Source organism: Mauremys reevesii, linkage group 8 (genome assembly GCF_016161935.1).
Source record: "Mauremys reevesii isolate NIE-2019 linkage group 8, ASM1616193v1, whole genome shotgun sequence".
NCBI classification, from domain to species: Eukaryota; Metazoa; Chordata; order Testudines; family Geoemydidae; genus Mauremys; species Mauremys reevesii.
The window spans coordinates 58330660-58352018 of record NC_052630.1 but is presented as its reverse complement, the minus strand read 5'-3'; the positions used below and the strand labels follow the sequence as shown (position 1 = coordinate 58352018).

Sequence of the window (21359 nt, the reverse complement as noted above, 5' to 3'; positions counted from 1 at the left end):
TCTCAAGCAGTTGGAGCCAGCTGAACCTAATTAGTTCCCTGGTAACCCCTTTTCCAGCTGAACCTTATTTCCCTGTGGTTATCTCTCCTCAGTGGTAGGGAGAGGCCTTTTAACCCCCTGGGACTAATTCCTACCCCCACACCCCTCTTTGTAGCTGTTTGTCCTGGGTTTACCACACTTTCTTAAAGTGTGGCATGCTAAACTGGACACAGTACTCCAGCTGAGGCCTCACCAGTGCCAAGTAGATCAGAACAATTACCTCCTGTGTCTTACATGGTACAACAGTTCTGTTAATACAGCCCAGAATATTAGCCTTTTTCACAGCTGCATCATATTGTTGGCACATATTTGGTTTGTGATCCACTATAACTCCCAGATTCTTTTCTGCAGAAGTATGGCCTAGCTCGTTTTTCCTTCCTTAGTACTTGCACTTGTCTTTATTGAATTTCATCTTGTTGATTTCAGACCGATTCTCCAATTTATCTAAGTTGTTTTGAATTCTAACTCTCTACTCCAAAGTGCTTGCAGCTCCTCCCACCTTAGTGTCATTCACAAATCTTATGAACATACTTTCCACTCCATTATCCAAATAATTAATAAAAATATTGACTAGTACTAGACCCAGGATTGACTCCTACTGGATACATCCTCCTAGTTTGGCAGCAAAGAATTGAGAACTTTGAGTTAGTTTTTTAACCAGTTACACACCTCTCATGGGACAGTGTCAAAAGCTTTATTACAATTAAGAGAAATCACATCTACTGCTCCCCTCCCCCATCCACTAGACCAGTAATCCTATTATGCTCTAGGTGTGTACAAATTGACTGTTTAATAATTTGTTTCAGTACCTTTCCAGTTCTCAGTGTTAGACTAACCGGTCTATAACCCCCAGGTCCTCTTTCTTCCTCTGTTTAAAGATAGATATGTTTCCCCTTCATCTCTCCTCCAAGAGTTCTTGATGATAATTTCTGCTAGTTCCTGAAGTACCCTAGGGTGAATTTAATGAGGCCAAGCCATGTTGAATACAGCTAGTTTAGCTATATATTCTTTAACCCATTCTTTACCTATTCTGGCTTATGTTCCTTCCTTATGTTGTTGTTAATATTAATTGTGTTAAGCATCCAGTCTTTTAGTGAATAATGAAGTTAAATAGGCATTAAGCACCTCAGCCTTCTTTTGTGCAGTCCTTCCATGCTAAGTAATGGACCCACTCTTTCCTTCATCTTAAGGTGTCCAAATCAAAACAGATCCTCAAAACCTCCACTCTGCTGCTGCTTAGTCCTCTAGGTGCCTAAAATTCCTAGCTGCATAAATTTCTGCCTGTGGACATGCACAAAGCCAGCTAAATCCTGATACCACTGAGCAGCTCCATGCTTAGCTCATACTTAAGCCTTGGTGGGTTATTCATTAGAGCAAGGACTGTAACCTGGGTCTTCCAGAAGAGTTCGCGAACCACTAAGCTACACAGTCAGTCACTCACTCTGTGGCCCAATGAATATTTAAATATTTCATATAAAATGGAACTGCTTCAACAGTAGAGATTGGGAAAGACCTCCCGCCCCCACAATAGCCTCTAGCTCAGGTCAGGGCTTGCCCCTAGGAGGTGGGAGACCTGGATTCTAGTATCTGCTCTATATCAGGAAGAGTGGGGATTTGAGCCTGAGTCTTCTACATCCTGGGTGAGTGCACTAACTGAAAGTGTGTATGTGTGTTGCGGGAGTGGGGAGGGGCTTCTCTTCCTCCTCCTTTTTTTAATTTATTTTTATTTTTATTTATTTTGGAAAATGGCTAACCTGTCTTAGGCACCTAACTCCAGGGAAAGATTTTAGGCCACAGACCTCTCTTTTTGCTTTTTTCTACTGTGTAATTTATACAGCTCCCCACTCAGCTTGCTTGAGTCTGTAATTCTCATTCTTCCATGCCTAATCAAGGTCTAATACAAATGATCCCATCAAGACGGTTCAGTGGAACAAGGCATAGTTCTTTTATTCCAATATATATTAATCAGTTGGGGTCCTCAGAAGATACATGCAAACTTAATGCTGAATCCTATAGAGTATCACAGTAATTCCACTGAGGCCCAAAATAAGAATCGAGGTTCTATTGCTAGGCACACTAAAGTTGATGGAAGTTTTTCCACTAATGACTTTGGATCAATAGAAGTCCCAATTTCCCCATTTTTATCCTCTCAAATTATCTAAAATACTGCCAAAATCTGCAATGAGATGTTTGGTTAAAGAAATATCTAATGAAGTCTAAATCATCTCCTACCTCCAGAGAATAGAGCACAGGTTTGTTTGTTTTTTTTAAAACAGAATTTCCTGTTCCTAATATTCTTAGCTGCAATTATCCAGTATCTATTCTTAAAGCACAGTTATGTAGTACACTTAGGTTTAGAAAAGTGACAAGGTAAAAATGGCACCTTTTTACTCAGCAGATCTGCTTCCTGTTTTTGTTGCGGAATATACTGCACAGGTAAATCTCTTATTAGTTCTGCAAAAGCAAAACAGCTATGGGAAATGGAGCTGGATTCTATTCTGGTTAATGCATTATTGTCCATTCTTGGTCAAGTTCTAAATGTACAGATAAATTTTGTAAACAGTTACACTCCTGCAACACCACTGAGGACAATGGAAGGGTGTATCTGTAAAATGAGTGAACTGATTTCACTGGTGTATCTGAGGTAATCATTTGAGCCACAGTATCTTAATTACTTAATGATGACATACAACTGGGGGGGACACAGCTTGAATTTCAGAACCCAGATGACATTTGCAGAATTGGCATTTGATAAACAAATGTTTATGTATAAAGTGATAACATTTGATCTGGGTATCGCACAAATATCTTCCTTGAGAGATAATGAACACAGCAACCTATGATGCAACTTTTTACAGTCATTTTCCATAGCAGAACTACATGTTATTCTGGAGTCTGTTGTATTAATTTTTATGGAATAAAAAGTCAAAGGCATTGACATAACCCAGTCATTGTCCAACGTTAAAGAGTGTTAAACAAAGTTTGGGGTTTGGTATCCAGAGATGTCAGCTTGCTTAATACCATAGCAAACACATCATTAAAAAAATCATTTAAACCTTGTATTAAAGCTAATGTTAAAAAGGAAAAACAGTTAAATCATTTGGAAGTATTAAATAAGGCTTTCATTTAAACAACAGCCCTTGTTCCCTTTCCTTTTAACTGGATAGAATTGTTAGAAGGAACCCCACCCCTCTTGTCTCACAGTTTTTTAGATGGTATCAAAGATGGTAATGACTGTCCTTTTGGGAAAAAAGAGAAGTTAGTTTAGTCGAGCTGGAGCTGCTGTTGTTACTGATGCTGTTAAAGTCCAATCTCATTTCATCCTAGAGGGTTTTTGGGATACAGCTGGGGCAGGTAGAGCTGGTGATGTCACATGGGTCCTTCTCTCAGGGCCCCAAATACCACTGCACATTTTTCTTTAGATACACACAAACAAACATGAATTGCAAGCATCAGCATTCAACAAATAAAACAAAAATGAAACATGTTATTTCCTCCTGAAACATAGGTATATTGGGCTCACAGGCCCATTTCCTATTCCTAACCAAGTGTCCAATGCCCTTTTGCTCCTAACAGACAGGCTTTCAGAATTTCTGAACCCCGCTGTGAGGAATAAGTGTAAAGACCCCACGGAGTGTTAAATATAAAAATTACAATGAACTAGCATCTGCTTTTCAAATCTTCTAAACCAATTTTATTGCCATTATTAATGCCCCAATCCATCAAAGCATTTAAGCACGAGGACTATGAGAAGTTATTCAGTATGTTCTTAGAGTAAATGCTGAGTCCAGCACAACCACTGTGACACCTCAAGAAGAAGCGTGATAAACACTCCATTGGTTCCTATAGAAAGTTGCTAACATTGACATTTAGAACAATGATGCAAATAATTATGTAAATAAACCAACAACATTTGATACACTAATAACCCTAACTCTAAAGATTATATATATATATATATATATATATATATACACACACACACACACACACACACTACCAATGTAAAAGAAAAGCAAAACAAAGTAGTTTCCTTTAGCACCTTGTACAAAAACTACACTATAAGACCAACCACAGTCACAAACTGATCACACAGTGGGGGGAAAAAGCAGAAGATTTAAGGTGAACAAGCTAGCCTATGCTACAATCATGTTAGGGGACTTAGTTACAAAGTGATTGCCACTAAATGCACAGTATTTGAACTATATTTAAATGTTATAGGCCCAGATATTTAAAGGTATCTAAGTATTGTTCCACTCAGCATTGAAAGGCCTACGGCTATGCCACCAACGTAATTGGAGGTGTGATTTGCAGCTCAAGTACGCATACCTACATTAGCTTTAGTTTAGCTAGCTCCCTAAAAATATAAGTAAAGATCTGGTGGTGCAGGCTTCAGCATGGTCTGTACTTGGGCATGTACTCATGTTGCCTTCTCACACCATGGCATTTTCACTAGTATTTTTAGGGAGCTACCATACATGAGCTGCAAATCACACCTCCAATTGCAGTGTAGATGTACCCTAAATGATGAAGCCAGATAAGTAACTTTATTATGCCTCTTACATTGTCTTCCAAAAAAACCAACATGGAGTCCGGTGACACCTTAAAGACTAACAGATTAATTTGGGCATAAGCTTTCATGGGTAAAAAACCTCACTTATTCAGATGCATGGAGACTGAAGAAGTCAGGGTTTTTTTACCCACGAAAGCTTATGCCCAAATTAATCTATTAGTCTTTAAGGTGCCACTGGACTCCTTGTTGGTTTTGTGGATACAGACTAACATTGCTACCCCGTGATAATTGTCTTCCAAAGATACTAAGTCTCGATAACTAGGTGAAACTAAGTGCTGGTCTTCACTACAGGGAGATTGACACTGCTGGAATAGATACAACAGGGGCTGATTTAGTGGGTCTAGTGAAGACCTGCTAAATCGATGGCAGAACGCTCTCTGGTCGACCCCAGTACTCCAACGCCCCGAGAAGATTAAGATAAGTTGACAGGAGAGCATCTCCCATCAACGGTGCATAGTGAAACACGGGGGTAAGTTGACCTAAGATATGTCGACTCCAGCTATGTTATTCACGTAGCTGGAGTAGTGTAACTTAGGTTGACTTACCCTGGTAGCAGGGCCGGCTCCAGACCCCAGCGCGCCAAGCGCGCGCTTGGGGCGGCATTTTGCCGGCAGGGCGGCAGGCGGCTCCGGCGGACCTTCCGCAGTCATGCCTGTGGGAGGTCCACTGGAGCCGCGGACCAGCGGACCTCCCGCAGGCATGACTGCGGAAGGTCTGCTGGAGCCTCCTGCCACCCTCCCAGCGCACCCTCTGCAGGCGCGTCTGCAACAGGTCCCCCGGAGCCACAGGACCGGCAGCGCGCCCCCTGCGGCATGCCACCCTGCTTGGGGCGGCCAAATTCGTAGAGCCGCCCCCTCCCTGGTAGTGAAAATAAGCCCTAAGTCCCCTGGAGTAGGTGTTGCATTTTCATTACTGAGATGATTCTGACTAGTTCTGCTTTAACTAAATTAGTAATCCCTTCCCCCATATCTAATACCAGTTAGAACTGAATGAGATTTGTTTCTTTTTTACTAAATAAGACAATTTAACAAGTACAGATATCAATTTGAATTTTTCTAGCGATAAACCTTCCCTGTCAGCTTTTCTTGGAATTAGTTTCTCCAGTCGTGCATAATGTTCTGCTATAACCATATCATCTATATAAAAATAATAAAAGTGTTATGAGGTGGAGGGAGGGAAGATTTTTTTTCCTGAACATCTTGTGGGCTTTTAGCATACTAGAAAAGAGACTCTTGACCAATCAGTAAGAAGGTTTCATTGTCAGGAGTGTGATCTTAAACGTTTTTAACCATCTATTTATCTAATTCAGATGTAAACTGTAAAGCATGTGGTCAAGGGGACTTGAAAAAGAGTTTAGTTACATGGTATAAATCTAAATGTTTCCATCCTGGCAAAAAAAAACCCTAATAACTTAAAACATATTTTAGTAAATGTGGCTGATGTGGCATACTGTAACAATCTCCCACATCCATTACTCTATTCTCTCTATTCCTCACTGCATTAAAGTAGCAATTAGAAGTTGATTAGAAATGTCCAAGAACAATAATACATAAAGATCAATTAGGAATACATGCTGTTAGGAAGATTAAATATTTGCTAAGATAGCCACAGCCTTACAAATAATGGTTGAAACTTCATTATTCTAATACATTTTGAACTGCTATTTTCTGCCTCACTTCACTTTAATTGCAAAATATAATAGTGGCAGTAAATGTTTCAGACTGAAGAGCATAAAATACACAACGCATTTAGGTTAAAATGACAGCAGTTGAGATGTTATAAACAGATGCCAAAAGGTTTTTTGTTTGTTTGGTTTTTTGTTTGTGTGTGGTTGGTTTTGGTTTTTGCCTGCAAGTTTCTAAAACTCTTTTTTAGCTGAAAATGGCAAAACTCTAGTTAACCTAAATTTAGCTGGAACTGATAGTATGAATCTACTAATCTTCCTGTAATGCCGTTTACCTCTGACAAAACCGACACTGTTGAGTGCTTGGGCTGCTGCAAAACATATTTCGTTTTGACTTTTACAAAATCCTAAACCTGACAGAAGTGGCTACCCAGTCATTGGAAAACTGTTTGAGCATATGGAATGAGCTATAAAAGGAGAACACATGGAGCTACAGCTAAACGAGAGAAGCATTAACAATTATAGCGATACTATCAGGACTGCACTAAATCATCCATTACTGTGAAATGCTAGGAAAACCTTGCAAAGTTTATGCTCATTCTTCCCTTAGGTGCAGAAGGGCTGTTACAGAATGTTTGACTCTGATTGCTAAGAGGTGGGCTCAGTAAGCTATTTACAATGCATAAAATCAACAACCTTACTGAACCTCCCAACGTGAACAATGGCACATATTCTAACGTGTTAATCAATAGGACTTTTTCTATCACTATATATGAAGTGGTCAGAATTTTTGGATGAGATTTTTTGTTGAGAAATGAGCTTTTGAGGCCAACAATTTTTATTGGAGAAATTGTATTGTTGAAATATTGTTTCTGGAAATTGTAAATGACATTTTATTTTTAAAAAGTCATTCTACATAGTGGGGAAAATATCCTGCTTTCCCTCACTTTTTTTCCTTTCCTTCCCATTTTTTGTCCCTACTAGAAAAAAAAAGATGAGAGAAGGGTGGGAGGAACAAATATTTAAAATGAAAAATTGTCAATATTTTTCATAGAAAAAACGACAAATGTTGAATAAAATTAAAATTGTTCATTAAAAAAATTACTCTGATTTTTTAAAGCTTTATTATTTACAAAGACAAAAAATGTACAGATCTTCCCCCTTATGTATAATTCTCCTAACACTCACCCATATGGGGTCTTAAACCCAATGCCAGCTGGAGCACACATTAAAGCTGTAAGTCTCCATATCAGCCATCCCACAGAGGTGGGTCTGATCAGCACCGTCTCACCTAGTGTTAATTCCCATGGCATTTAATGAGGGAAATCCCATCAAACTTGATGTAAACTGATCCTCAACTCTCAAGAGAAGCAGTGAAATTGAATACATTTGTCAACAGATGCCATCTCCATGCGGCCTACCTTCCAGATGAACAAAACCATCAACCCTTCTAAAGCAGTCTGCTAGAGTGTTTCTAAAGGAGGCTTTCCTGCTGGTAAAATAAGCAGATTTTGCACTGATAATGCTTTCATAATGGGATCAGTGATCCCATAAGCAAGCTTGTCCTGCTCAATTCACATGAGACAGTTCTACTATCAGTCTTTTCAGTCTTTTCTAGCATGCATAGAAGTGAAGGGAAATTGCTACTTTATACCTTGACCGAATAAGAACGGGAGTCTGTTGCTTGTAGGGACCATCAGCATAATGCAATAAAAGATACAAATGCATCCAGAGATCAGAAATCTATTACAGAGATGCACCCCTCTATTGATTTTTATTTTTTGTCATAATAGATCACTAGGAAATTAATAATATAACATGAATCTGACTTACACTTCCTTTGTCCTGAGACAAAAAAACAAACCAACCCCCCTCACCCCGCACACCATCCTGTGGTATTAGACTGTATTCTATTATCAAAGACTATATTGCAAAGCATCTCATAATAATAAGTATTTTATGTAACTATTATTTTCATCCACATTATTTATGATAAATATCTAATGCTTAGGAAAACTAGAAAATGTTAATCGCTGTACAATCATAAAAAGGTGTAATGATTCTGTTCCAACATGTTTCATGATTTTAAATATTGTTTCCTTACACTGAAGACATTCTGTCTCAGAATGCATAAAACCAACAGTATTTCGCATTGCGCGATCTATATCTGACAGTGAAAACATGCTAATCATCTTGATACTTCTAATCAGTGTTCTGAAAATGGTTTCCTTCAGACCGTGCCATGCATGGTTATAATATGAGCATAAAAGTTACAGATTCCATCTCCTATTATGTAAGCATTTATATCCCTCCTAGAAAGATGACTTCCTTTCATACTAGGAGTTAAATGTATGCCAGCATGACTGAAGAAGCTTCAAATTCTACTTCATATGGGTCATATTTCTGACTATAGTTTTCACAATTTTATTGAATTTTGTTTTGGTTTTCCCACCTCTTTAATTACAAATTCCAGGCTCCGTAACATAGAAAATCTAAAGTAGTACTTGACTTTAGAGTGGATCTTCTGACTACCTGTTCAAGTTCCTGTTAAAATGAGCCCATGGGTTACAGATGTAGCTGTCCCCTCTCATTTCTCCCATCTGCTTCTGGTTTGTGATCCTCACGTGTTAAACATAAGCAGGAGTGTACATTCCTTGGGGCAAGGATGTGCCCTCTCCTCACAAATCAGAAAAGGAAATCTAGGGGAAACTGCAACAAGAATTGGACTGTTACCAGCAGGAAGTACAGTAAGCTGTTCCTGATTGCAAAATGCTCTCATTAGGGTTGCAGCTCATGATGTCTGACAAATTTAAAAAACTAGTCCCTAGAAGAGGACGCTGGGGGAAAATTCTCACAAGAGGCCAATCCTACACTGGGGATAGTCAGCACAGTTCAGGAAGCCACAAAGGAACGTGATGATTTATGTATTTTTGTTGATCACCACTGAATCAGAAGGAAGCACTTTGGGCTTGATTTACTGCTGTACTGTGTAGTTATTTACACCTGTGCAATTAATAGGGCGGACAGAGTACAAAGCAAGAGCTAAGAGAATCATACTCTCTCTTTGGGCTAGATCCTTAGCTATAATAGGGCCATTGGCTTGATTTGAGCTATGTGATTTAGATTAGCTAAGAATCTGGTCCTTAGTCCATTGGATTTATTGGCTAGATGAAGCACTTAAATCCTGCTTTTGAAGGCTAATTCTTCAGCAGCATTTGAGTGGGTCTAGCCAATTTGTCTAGCAAGAATGGTCAAAGTTGTAAATCACAATGCTATGTTTTATAGAAGGTTTTAGTCGTTTACAGTTGATTAACTTTTATGAAAAGGTTATAACAACAGAAAATGACAATATTTGTTCTTACTAGTGACAAACATAGTGGGAAAGCAGAGGGAATAGACCAATTCCACTCCCTTTAGAAAAGAACAAATCTTGGAATGAATCAAACTAAGACTCTAACTGTTTCATTAAAATATACAAAACAATATGCCATACTGATGATATAGCAGCCTGATTCTGGAGGGAAAAATATAGAGGCTTGACTATTTTTTTTTTAATTTTGCCTATAGCAGCAATATTGGAGGATGGGAAACACGGACATTCAAATTTAAATCCTGAATTTAGCATCCGTATGTGCAGGGTCTGCATGCCCAAGAGAGAGACTTCTAAAAAAAAAATCTTTAAAAAAGTTGCTTACCTTGTATTTCACAAACTCATTATTTCACATACTTATAATGGTAGGAGACAGTACATAAAAGTTTTCATATAATAAACTTCCTGACTTCTCTCACCCTTCCCAATCATGCCAATGAAATAAATACTTTAGATAGATATAACATATTTTAATTGTCAGAGGAATCTCACCTCACTGTTAAGAATTAGAACAATTAACAGTAAAACATTAGCATTCATTCTATAACCAATGATTCATATTAAAAAAAAACCAAAAACCTCAGCCACTTTGGCTATATTTTACTGCATGAATGAATAAGAATGTTAGACTTATTGTACATAAATAATTTGTATGGTTTATATGTAAAACATGTAATCTTGATATAAGGTAATTCATTTAAGTCCTAATAAGGCTAATTTTCCACTGCTGCTCCTTCTAGCTTGATTGAATAAAATATAATTGTGGCAGAGAAACTCAGGAAAATGAGGTGACCTGTCAGAGCAGAACTGAGAACCTGAAAACTCTACATGAGTTTAAGAGAGGTTACCCTGGGAGGATTCATTTGGGACGGTGTGCAATTCCTGTTGATTTACAGCAAATTGAAGGTATCAGTGGGTGCAGGTTACATGAGTCCCAGTCACATTGTCTTCGCTCATTGATAAAGAGGGCTAAATTTTACCCTATCACAGTTTCAGCTGAAAGTGGGTAGTGTAGCTGCTTGAATAGGGGCTTTTGGGGGTGGGAAGGAGGACAGGGAGGGGCAGGAAAAACCAAATCTGTACCTTTTTGGCTTCTCCTGACCACACTGAGGGGGAAATAATTGAGTGATTCTCAGTGATGGGAAAGATCACATATGGAACTTAACAAGACCTGGCAGTGAAGAAGATTACTCCATTTACACTAAGGATATTTGTGTTTGAACTGTACACTGTTCTAGTCCTTATCTCTGATCCCAGGAGTGCTCATGTGTGTGGAAGAAAACAATGTCCTCACTCGGAGGCAGAGGCAGCTTTATTATGAGAAATTGCAATATGCACAGGAGAGTACACACGAGCAGGGGTTCCCTCCCTAGGCAAGTTTCCGCTAGATAAACAATTGGGCAAGCTTTTATAGATTTTGTTATATACAATAATAAGCAACAGCTGCATTTTGTTATACATATTATTTCCTGGTATCTCACTTTTCTCATTAATTTCTGCCACAGTCTACATTCCATTCTTATCTAACACAAGGTCAAAACAGTATCTCTTACAGTCTGTTCCCACTTACTTTCCATCTGTTCCCACTTACTTTCCACCCTCCTAGGCCCTGCCTTCAAGTCTCGTGTTATTAGAGTCAGTGTCAGCCTGACTTTGTTAGTGTGACTCTTGCTTTATTCCTAGAGACTAAGATATCTATGTTCAAATTCCCCATTACCCTTTCTCCACTTCCACATATGTAAAAGAAGCGAGCAGGAGCAACACACGGTGTGTTGGCAATGGATGCAGGGAGGATGCTCTTGAGGCAGTGGCAGACAGAAAGAGCTGTGACCGGGGCCTGAATACTTTGGATAGCTTCTGGCATTTTTGACCAAGCAGAGCTCCTAGAGAGGTTACAATAAAAGAAAGAACCTTTCCTACTCAACCTAAATGAGAGAATGTGGCTAAGGATCTTATCAACCATTGACCTACCATCTGCACAAGTTGCCAGCTGCCTAAAGTGACCAAACGCTTTATATGAGGTAAGTCCCCGAAGTCATTCTATTCTTAGTGCATTAAAGGTATGACGGGTCAAAGATACTGGCAGATAAGATCTGTTTCACACAACAGGAGCTGTAGAGAAGGTTGTTGCACAACAATTGGAGAGACTGCGTGTGAGGCAGAGGAGAAGAGTGCAACACGAGTAGAAGGAATAGGAAGGGGAGCAGAGAGAAGCCAGTTCCATGTGGTAGGATGGGGCAAGTCCACAGAAGATTTTGAAAAAAGAAGGACCTTTTTGAGTTAGAACCTGAAGGGAAGCCATTGGAGTTGTTTTGAGGGAGGAATTAGGAGATAATTGGGGCGCAGACAGGTTCTAAGAACAAGATGTCTTCAGTAGAAGCATGAAGTGATTGGGGAAAACAGGATATATTTTAGGGGAATTCATGCCTGAAGCAAAGAAGAAATGGTCAAACAGTTTCAAGGGTATGGAGCAGGAGTGGGTTGGGAATATGAAAGTAAGGGATGCCCAGCCTACCAATACAATCAGAGAGCAACAGAGCCCATTAGCATGAGAAACCTCATGTATACTGGATTTTCCTCTGCTTTGTCCTATGTGGAAATAAATATAATGAGGCCTGTTTATTGATGTCAATATGTACTGGTTTTAGGGAATACTAACCCAAAGGGAATAGAATGAATAGCCACCTTTGAGTTTAATGCATTCAGATCTAAATGATTCATCTAGGCAGCAGTTACTTTTCTTCAACTGGGATCATTAGTGTAGTGGATTTTACAAAATAATACCCATCGCTAGTACATAGAACAAAACCAAACTATGTTTATACCTAAGGTGCAGCATGCCAGTCTAATCTGATTCCAGTTTAAATTCATTTTAGCCAATCTGTAACATTTTATTTTCTATAGGTAATATTATTTCAGGGGCAGTGATCTACACAAAGTCACACATTTGAAAAAGGGATGATTTAAAACAACATTAATTGTAAAGATCAGAATCATCTACCATAATGAAGGATAATAAGGAAAAAAAGTTTACCTCAGAAGACCTCAAAATATTATACATTTTTCATATCCATATCTAAATCAGAACATTTATTTAACTATACTGTATTGGAAAAGTTTCAGGCCAAAGTATGTGTATAACCATCTAGAAGAGAAGACTGGAGATGAGTGCATTAAAGAGATATGTGCTGAATTCAAGAAAATTGCAGAATAAATAAATCCTTTAACAGAGTTTACAAGCTCAGAACCCGATTAAGTTTTTCTGCACTTTGGCCTGATGCTTAAATACCTGTACAATGACATATTGAGGTTAAAGTTTCCCATGAAGCAAAGTTGTGTATCTGACAGCATTTATATTGATTTTTATCACCGGATAGCTGCATTGTGATAGCTGATGGATTGTAAGGAACACACTTCGTTAACTCTGCGTGCCTGTCTCTTGCCAGTAGCCTTTTAAATCGCCTTACTTTTAAACACCCCACTCAACATTTTCTCTCAGAAGCATGTGTTGTGGCTTGTACTTTAATAGTCTTTTAGACTGAGGAGATCAATAATATTAATTACTCATAGAATGGGACTAAATAAGCTTGGTATAAATCTATTTTTGGGTCTGTTTTGGTAACATCATACATTGCAGTTCACTTGAGAAGAAGAAATAAGCAAACAGCTCTACAAGAGAGATTTTACATTTCAGTCTAGATTACATCCTCTACATATACATTATGCAATGAATCATCATCAAACTCTTATATCAATACAGTGAACACCAGAGGTGGCAAATTAATACACCAATTGACAACATGATTAGCAAACATGTCTGTGGCATAAGGTGAATATTTTTAAAATGAGAACACTTTGAGATGGAAGAGATCCTGCCATGGTCCATTTTTTGGTGCTTGGCTCAGGCTAGTTCTAAATGTCTCAAGTAATGGGGCTTCCACCAGTTCCTCTGGAGATTATTGAACCATCACATAGACCTGAGTATCAGAAAGATTTTCTTGATATTCAGCCTACTGGGAAATTTTGAACTTTTTTTTCCCCAAGGCAAAGTTACAATAAAACATTAATATATTATGTATCACTTATTCAGTGTCCCATTACTCCTAATTATATCTTTGCATCACCTTAGATGCCCAGATTGATTCACTGCCTTCCAGATTCCAGCAGGGGGCCCCTTGATGGCTTCTCCAAATTCTTTACAAACTGGACAAGACTTAATGTGTTAAATTCACTCCAGGGTAACTCCACTGGCATCAGCTGGAGTCACCCCAGGAATGAATTTGGATTCTAGGAGTTACCTTGTTACCTAAGGGATAAACTATTTATTTATTCTTGTTTTGCACATCAGATTCATCAGCAATGTTAAAGAAAAGTTAAAGAAGCAAACCAGAATGTGATCTCTGTGAAGCATACTCTGCCCTGGATTCAGACATATACAACTCTCCTTGACAGTGATGAGAGCAGTCTGCCATGGATCATTCAGAGTTATAGTCCTATATGGAATGGTTGGTTGGACTGCCTATTTATAATTTTTTTGTAAAGCTGTTTCCCTAGAGACATTTTTACTATCCTCTATATACCGAAAGCTTGATTCACCACCACATTATTTTCATTTTATGTCTGCTTAAGGACATTGAAATCAATAGAGTTACACCAACATAAAACTGGAGTAGTGAATCAGGACCAACTTCTTTAACAATAGCACTATGATTTATAACACTTGAAACGTGGTCTTGTCATTAAGTGATGAGGCTGGGAGACGGGCAACCTAGTTTCTAGTCCCAATTTTTCCATGTGACAATAAGAAATAATCACAGAAAGAGATAGAGTTTATTTTCAATGTTGGAAGGTAGTGTTAGAATAAGGAAAATAGGATTTTCCTAAAGCTACTCTGTCTTTGTGTGTTTCAGTGTAGGGGTTTTCCCACAACTTCTCTCCTGCCTGGTTTCCTGATACAGTTGAAACAACATAAAATAAATATAAAAATACACATATCAAAATGAGCTCTTATTCAAACTTCTGCGTGAACATGGACAAATCACTTAAGCCAAACTTGGTTGTAAAATGGAATTTCTGTCATGTGGGGAATTTGGACTTTTCAAAATGTATTTACATGCCAAATTGTTCTGTTTGGTTGGTTTGTTTGTTTGTTTGTTTTGTAGAATGAAATTCTGCAAAAAATGATTTGGAAATAGAATACTCCATTTCAATTTAGTATCATTTAAAAGAAATTCTATTGTATTGGAAATGCACAATGTTGGTACTAACATAAGAGAGGAGCCTGGAAGGTGACTGGGACTAGCTAGATTAGGAGACTAGGCGTGGAATGAGGAGCCCTGGGGTTTGAGGGGTGGGATGGGAGAGACTGGGATGAAGCACCAGAATGGTTGGAGGGAAAGAGACAGGACTAGCATAGGAATTGGTTGAAAGGGATGTGGGCAGGAGGCATGAGACTTGGGGTGAAGAGGGCAGAAGGAATTTGTCCCAGTAGAACACACTTCCCTTCCGAACCTGGAACTGAATCCAAAATTCTTGAGTCTCAACATTCTTCTGCTATCCCCAAATATCTCTGAAACCCACTGGTAAAATGTTTGTCTCTTCCCCCTATATTGCCTGATCAACATACACATGGCAACAAGATATTAACAGAACAGTCTTGGGGAATGAGACAAGGGCAGAAATGCTTTATTCCCCACTGGAATGAGGGTAACCCCGGGCATAGGAAATGGTGCTATGGAGGTGGCTGAAGCCCAGTTTCTGGGTAAAGGGAAACCAATGCCTAGATAGTTCTCTTGATGAGTAGATCCTAAGGTTATATCCTCCACTTTGTCTGAAGCTCCAATTCCCAATATCAAAAGGTTAATTTACAATAGCAAGCACCATGAAAGACTATGTTATGGCACAAGGGGTATGCAGGCTACAGCGAGCCTAGGTCAGAGTCCCGACATTATATAATGGCAAAAATGCCAAGCTTGGCAGAAATATGGTAAACATCCTTCCACTGCCTCCCAGCTTCCATCTTTGGTCCCTCTTTGTCCTCCAAAATTTTTGTAAATTACACAATCATTACAGTGTTAAATACCGGAAGCAAAACTCACTTCCAGGGTAATTCCATTGGTAAGATTTGGAGTTACACCCAGGAATGATTTTGGTAGTGAAAAGTTGAGTCTTTAGTTTTTCAGTGAACTGTTGAAAAATATTTCCCATAAGTCAATTATACTGGATTCACCGTACTATTTATGTTAAAATATAAAATAAAGAAATGGAATACATGACCTTGTACAATGCAAGAGTGTAGAAGCTTTCCATCTATTTTCCTACATAATTTACATTTTAGGTTCCATACAGTTTTGGCAGTCATCTCTCTTGCTTCTTTAACATCGCCGTGTTGTTCTAAGGTTGAAAACTCTGACATTTTGCAGAACCATATCCTTTACTCATTTTTGCCCAAATAAAAGCATGATTATGAGAAGGAACCCAATTTCATTCACACATAGAAAAATAACATAATATTGATTTGGTTGGACTGATTTATAGATAATATATTATATAACAACATGTAATGAAATTTCATTACACCGTGGGACTAATTTAAATGATCTGTTCTCCTTGGTAGGCAACAGGAGATACTTGTATTCTAAAATTGCTGTGATATTTTAGAATGATACTGTAGTGAACTCAGTATCATATTGATGAACACCTCCACTACAGTATCAACTACTGACACAAGGCCTGAAAGTTCTGTTGGTTTGCTTCATAAATTAAAATGTATATTTTATTTGCATGTCACCAATGCAGTATGTACTTAACAGTCTGCTGTTTGAGAATGGGAATAAGGAGATTTTAATGCAAAATGGAGGGGATAGTGGTGTCATGTGCTGGGCAAAATATTCACTCTGGGCTCAGTGCAGAGCTGTGTTACATGTTTCTGCAGAGGAGTAAGAGGCTGTAAGGAGTTCCCTTATGCTGCTGAGTGGGCTACATATGGCTGGAGTCCAGGTAGGGAGAAAGCAGCTGCCAAGACAGCTGCTATTCCCTCACCTGTGCTGGTGAGTGGAGTGGAAGCAAATGGGGGAGGCAGTGAGTGGAGCTTTGGCTTTATTCCCACCCTCCAATGCATGGGAGAAAATAATCTATACCAGTAAAAGGAAAAGATGACTTTCTTCTCTCCTCTCCCCAAGCAAAGAAGCAGCAGTATCTAGAAAGTGACTATCATAGCCACAGTCTGGTTCCTGCCCAGCTCCTGAGCCATGAACGTTTGGGCTGAATTGTAGGGTTAAAATTCAGACCCTTATACAGCAAACAGTGCTTCCTCCTACCTTTTACTCTGTTTATACCAGTCTTATGTTTCTGGAAGTAATAATCACTAGGAAATTAGCAGGCATTTTTATATTCAGATCTAATTATTTTTCTATGTCACTCCAACGATATTTATGACATAAGCAGATGTGATAAATTATTGATGATTAAAAAAGCAACCACAGCTGATTAGGGCATCCTTTATTTGGCGCACCAAAAAAAAAATAAGGAAAGATTTCAACTTCCATTCCAAATAGTGAAGTTTGGCTTTTGAAAACTTTCAAACAGGTGAGACATTGGTTTTGCTAGGGCAAATTTTCACCAGAAGCAAAGACTGTTTTTGACAACAAACCTTGTATATAATACAGAAGGAAAACTGGAGATCAAAGAAGAATTGTGCATGTTGTGCCAGTTTCAGATTCTGAATCTGATCCTCATCCCCAATATGGACTGTAAATCTAACTTTTGTGGTCATTTTGTGATTTTACTCAACATTGGGAGAAACCCCAGCTGGCAGAGAATTTTCTTAGAGGCTCTACATCACACCTTTACAGGCCCTAGTGCAAGAGATGAGGTTAAGTGACAATGGGTGTGGCTAGAGTGCTACTTCACTTCAGTGACCCCTGGCTGCCTGAAAAGGTGCCTTGGGATGCAGGCAGCTGGGCACAGATTAGATCAGCACTGTTATCAGGCAATGCACAGTTCTTATTCAAAAGACTAAGGGCCTGCTACTCTACTCCAGTTTTATGTCAGTAAATCTCCCCTGAACTCAAGTGAGTTTCACAGGCATAAAATTGGTGCAACTCAGGCCCTGGACCACTAACACAATAAAATAGAGCAGGGGTAGGCAATCTATGGCACGCGTGCCAAAGGCGGCACACGAGCTGATATTCAGTGGCACTCACACTGCCTGGGTCCTGGCCACCGGTCCGGGGGACTCTGCATTTTAATTTAATTTTAAATAAAGCTTCTTAAACATTTTTAAAACCTTATTTACTTTAAATACAACAATAGGTTAGTTATATATTAAAGACTTATAGAAAAAGGCCTTCTAAAAACATTAGAATGTATTACTGGCACACAAAACTTTAATTAGAGTGAATAAATGAAGAGTTGGCACACCACTTCTGAAAGGTTGCCGGCCCCTGAAATAGAATGACAAGAATGTGGGATCTTGACAACAAGAATGAGTTCTTATTCTCTTTAATCTGTCCTTTCCCGCTTAGAACTTTTAACAGAATAATGGAAACTTCACATTTCAGCATCAGTGTAATTCAGAGACTTTGCAAGATGCAGTCAAGACACTGCCCAATTTAAAGAAGAACATCCTCAAAACATTGCAGCACAACATGTGGGGAGGCACAAGTTGAGACGATGCCAATTCTGAAAGACAGTATCAGCCGCTGACTTAAGATTTGTCTTTCTTCCTTTGGAAAGTATTAACCTTTTGAAATGTGAAATATATGACAACCTCATACCCTTAACAAATGAACAAGTATTATATAGAGAGAAAAGGAAACCAGGCCTTGGGGGTGGAGTTTGATCCTTGATTCTTAATAGATACACAGAATGAAGTGCCAGTATAGTCAGACTGGAGAAAAGAGATGTGTAGCACGCCAATTACCGACAGCAGGGAAAATTGAAAGAAATTACATTCAGGGGAGTGTGAAATGTGAAAGTCAAGGAAATAAATTAGATGTTGTATGACCTCTAGTGCAATATGTGGAGAACTAATATATTTATCCTAGCTGTAATCACGTCATAGCTAGACTGCATTAGGAACTTTTTCACTTAAATTTTCCCCTGTCTGGCTCAGTGCTGTACTTTTTAAAGTGCAAAACCACAGAGCAACCCAGAGAGCTTCAGCATTTGTTATAAGAAGGGAAACTATCTTCCTCTATACAATGAAACAGAGCACAGATTTTGCTAGTCTTGCACCATACACATTTGGGAACCCTGAGCAGTAGGTAACTGGAGACTTCTGCATAATTTAAGAAAAATAATATATACACTGCATCCTATTGCATAATGAATTGATTGGTAGGTTTAAGTAACTGTAAAGTTAAAATGATCCATCAAGGAATAACTTTCTTAAGAAGGATTCAGTATCATAACACAATCACATGGAAATCTTCAGTCTCATAATGCAATGAAGACCTTCAGGCCTGGAACACAATAATTCATAATGACCTCAAATGATTGCCACAATAACAGCTTACAGGTTTTGCATCTTGAGGAGCAGCAGCAGGGAATTATGGTGACAGAGAGAGGTCAGATGGAGTCAAGACACAATCAAGGAAAGAAGTGGTTCTCTTCTTTCCAAGATGATGTGATAGGTTTTTGTTTTGGAGTCTTGATCTCAAAAGAATGAGTGGATTTCTGTCTTCCATCAGTCCTATAAAAGATGCAGAATAGAGAATATTCTCTGGAAAATATGAGACCAGAAGGCGAAACAATGGAAGAGATAAGGATCAGATGAACCCGGTCACACCTAAACACACTTGTGCCTCTGTCAGTGTAACTTATGTGTAACCCTTCTTCCAGGCCGAATTGATAGCAGCAAGGGCTGGGTTCAATACATGGGGGTCCCTTCCCTACAACGTAATGCAAAACCAGCTCGAGCCCCCACCCAGTGACCTGGGAAAATCTTATACACACCCCTGGGCGCCTCGAAGAGGCAATACTTCCCCTCTCGCAAGCACAGAGTCTCAGTAGAGCAGAAAAGGTTTAATTACATGAGATAAACAACAAGCATTAGATTGGGAAAACACCTCAACTAGAGTTCATAGACCAAACCGTGAGCAAAGACCCACCCGAGGAAATTGGGCCGTGTCCTTTTCCCTGGGCTCTTGAGTCCAGCAACCCCCAAATCACCCCAAGACTCCAAAGTCCAATACCCCAAATGTCCCTAGAGTCCAGCAACCCAAAGATCACCCACAGTCCCAAAAGTCCCACAATCCAAAAGTCTCTGCCCTGGGTCAGTGCAGCCCCAGAGTTCGAGAGTCTATCTGCAAAGGTCCCTGTCCCCACCCCCAGCCTGGGTAGAAAGGGGCACCTTACGTGGTCCGGGGCCAACTGCCCTGCCTCTCCGTGGGGTTCTGCTTCTGCCTTCTCCACGAACTGCTCCGCTCTACCAGCCACTCCACTCTGCTCCTCCAGCCGTCCTCACAAACTGCTCCGCTCCGCTCAGCGAGCTGCTCTGCTCCACCAGCCATCCCGTGATCCACTCCAGCCGTCCCCACAAACTGCTCGGCTCCGCTCGCTCCGTGGGCCACTCCACCCGTCCCACAGCTGCTCCGCTCTGCCAGCTGCTCTGGTCCACCAGCTGTCCCGTGATCCGCTCCAGCCGTCCTCACAAACTGCTCGGCTCCACTCACTCCGTGGCTCCACAAACTGCTCCACTCTGCTCTGCCAGCTGCTCTGCTCTGCAGTATAGCTTCAGGCTCCCCCACTAGTTAGCACAGTACTCAGTGCTCTTAGCTCAGCAATTCCAGCTCTTTAGTGATTTCAGCTCACAGTAGGGGAGCCCCAGTGCTAGTGCACCATTGGCCCAAAGTGAGTTCAGCTCAGTAACCTGTATCCAGATTCTTAAGGGAATCAAAAATCAACTCTGATATTCCACAGTGGAGAGAAGAGTGGGTGGAACAGGTGCTTCTGGCTCACACAAGCCACCTACACCACCAGGTACAGATTACTGTCCCCAGCCTCTCTCAATTCACTGGGTTTTGGAACCCCTTGTCTAGCAAGTGCTATTTAGTTGATAGTGAAACCCTTTATCATAAAACAGTTTTGTAGTTCCTCATTTACTTAATCAGGGTGACAACACTTTATTCCTCCTGCCCCAATAACAAAGAAATTGGGGATCCCACAGCTGTGAAAATAACCATCCCAGGCTGCCATGAACTATGGTAGGTGGGGTGGGTGTGCCAATGCAAATACCTGAAATTCCTTTCCACACTCCCCATAATTCACCACCAGATGTCAGGGTAGAGCGCATCCTGACTCTGCTTACATATGTAATTGAGGGGAGTATTTTTTCACATCCCTGAGCAACATAAGTTACACCGACAAAAGTGGTAGTGTCTGTCCTCTGCTTCACAGATGGGGGAAAATCTTGACAATATGGAACTATAATGGCTCAGCTGCACACGTTGGGAAGAGGGTGGCTCTTGGCAGAGTCATCTCTCATATCACTAAGGTTCCTTAGCAGTTTATTCACCATTGAGGGTAATTATTAGGCCAAAATACTCAATGAAGACAGAGAGTTTTAAAATTAGATGTATTCATCTGTGTAAACTTGTTCTGGTTTCATGGTGAAAAACAATTTAATGACTGCAAAATCAAAAAAACGAGTGTATCCATTCCTGACATCTGCATAAGTACCGTCCTCAACTGGAGTAATTTAGCATGTCTATCTTTCAGAAGAAAGACATCAAAAGCACCCACTCAGCTGC

General features: G+C 39.7%; 1 long non-coding RNA gene across 1 annotated transcript; it reads left to right on the top strand.

The window, feature by feature from the left end:
* The first annotated feature begins 1558 nt into the window (after positions 1–1558).
* Positions 1559–14029, top strand: LOC120369716. The gene is made up of 3 exons (XR_005583354.1): positions 1559–1679; positions 11352–11627; positions 13955–14029. It is a non-coding gene; the product is annotated as an uncharacterized LOC120369716 (long non-coding RNA).
* The last annotated feature ends 7330 nt before the right edge of the window (positions 14030–21359 follow it).